A 2,195-nucleotide genomic window follows, 5' to 3' on the forward strand; every position below is an offset into this window, starting at 1 on the left:
GGCTGCGCTGCTAGTGCTAGTTAGCCACGGAGTAGCTTACCATGCCAGTGACGTAGTAGATTGTGGAATTCCAACATGCCGGCGCCCATGTAACAAAAACAACACTTTCAACTTGCCATTTTATCCCTTTTATCAAATTCACCCATTTTAATAATTGCACCAGTGACAAGAAATAAAATACATCTGTTATATCACCATTATTCAAATTCCAGTTCAGTTCATCTTTAAAAACGTGACAAAAATGTTTTTTTATGGTTGACGGGAAGACAACACAAGGGTTAAACTCATGCTGGAGGCAATACTTTTAGCTGAATCTAACTTAGACATTGCAGGCGCCTTAACACTAAAGCCTATGCCTAGCTTATCTCTCTCTCTCTGGGAAATATGCAAAAGTGTGGTAGGCCCACCAACCTCCAAAAGGAGACTGCCAAAACAAAACATTCCCTTATTCCCAAATTTCCAAATCTGTTGGCGTCGCGTTTTGGGTGTTTTGAGCGACCAGAGCGCCAATCGGAAAGTGGAAAGTGGCTCAACTTTGTGGTAATGAGCTATGACGCGGTTCAGCAACTAATTGTCAGAATATAGCATATATATAATAAATAGCATGAGACAATTTAGTTTAGGCTATGCCTTGTTTTTTTTTTAGTTTTTTTGGGGCATTTTAGGCCTTTAATGACAGGACAGCTGAGGATATGAAAGGGGAGAGAGAGGGGGAGTGACATGCAGCAAAGGGCCGCAGGCCGGATTTGAACCCGGGCCGGCTGCGTCGAGGAGTAAACCTCTATACATGGGCACCCGCTTTAAACACAGTGCACTCTAGTAACATGTGTGTGCTCCAGGTAGCTTTGCATAAAAGCTTAGTCAATGTCCAAGCCTGTACTTTGTTACTTTTACTTGAATAAAGAAGTTAACTCAGTACTACTACTTTTACCAGAGTATTTTTAACACAAGTATCTGTACTTCAACTTGAGTATGCGAAGTGTCTGCTGATTCCTTGGAAAACTGTGGTATTTGACGAGTTAGGGAACGTTCTGTGAGAACAATGTGGAGACCCAGACCATTTTTATTTTGAGTTTTTCATTATAAGGGATTCAAAATCAGGCTTCCAGTTTCTAACAAAAAGCTCAAAAACATATTTTAAAGACATATTGAATTTGTTCTGCATGCACAAACCCAACAAACACTGGAGTGAAGAAGAAAACAAACGAATAGTATTTTAAATTTTAACTGCCTGAGCCAAAGGCCCTGTGGAAGTTACAACACACCAACTGTCATAAACTCTGTTTATCTTGTTGGCAAGAAACACTAAGGCCTGTCATGCTCTTTTTCTACTAAGTTTCTACTCAGGAGTTGAGAGACCTGCTGTATGAAAACTGCTGAGTCATTGTGACAGCCAATGAAAGCATAGCTCAGTTTGCGTCTAACCATGTTTTTGTTTAGCTGGCTTTGACACTTTCCAATGCAAAATACCCTTGAATTTAAAAAACAACAACAAAAAAACACTTTAATATTTAGTTTCAAGGCCTGATTCAGGTTAATTATTAATGTGGCTGAGAAACAGCAGGTACAATTCAACAGTACAATTAATGTTATTGTGATTGCTTCAACAACTAATGCTAAAACTTGTAAGCAGTACTCACCATTGATGATCAATCACACCATTTCTCTGAGGGTTGTATAGTTGAGGCCGAGAATAAAAATGAAGCCTCAGTGGTATATCCGAGGCAAATCTGTTTTTGTCTGTCTGTGTTAGCTGCAACTGGATCTCTTCCGCAATAACAAGCTGAGCCCTCCTCCAGAAAACCAGGTCCACCCCTTCTGCTTTGAGAGAAGGCACCGAAGGAATTTACCGCATGTGCAATATGTTCGCCCACGCGCAGATGATAATCATGATGTACTAGTATTTACGGCACTGCACAATCTTTCCAAAGTAGCGGTCTGCCGTTAGCCTCCACCGGAAAGCTTAAAGTTTAGCTAACAGCTAATTCGGCTAACCGCTAGCTGAGATAGCATGTAAAAGACCCTCAAATATAATATATTATATAACGTAACAGCGTTTTATATAATGCATAATAGTTGTTACGTCAGTTATTTTTTTTACTTGTGCTCATTTAAAACACAATCACTCAATACTTATCTTTATTATTACTGTGAAGTCTTAATTTAGCTGTTGCCTGCTTTTCCCACTGTTTAGT

General features: G+C 39.6%; 1 long non-coding RNA gene across 1 annotated transcript in view; it reads right to left on the bottom strand.

The window, feature by feature from the left end:
* LOC117952709 overlaps positions 1-1,861 on the bottom strand; it is an 8,768-nt gene extending 6,907 nt beyond the window's left edge. Inside the window, exon 1 of the long non-coding RNA XR_004658477.1 lies at positions 1,641-1,861. This is a non-coding gene — a long non-coding RNA (uncharacterized LOC117952709). The remainder of the gene's footprint in view (positions 1-1,640) is intronic.
* Between the last annotated feature and the right edge of the window lie 334 nt (positions 1,862-2,195).

This window comes from Etheostoma cragini, chromosome 11 (assembly GCF_013103735.1).
Source record: "Etheostoma cragini isolate CJK2018 chromosome 11, CSU_Ecrag_1.0, whole genome shotgun sequence".
In the NCBI taxonomy this organism is placed as follows: Eukaryota; Metazoa; Chordata; class Actinopteri; order Perciformes; family Percidae; genus Etheostoma; species Etheostoma cragini.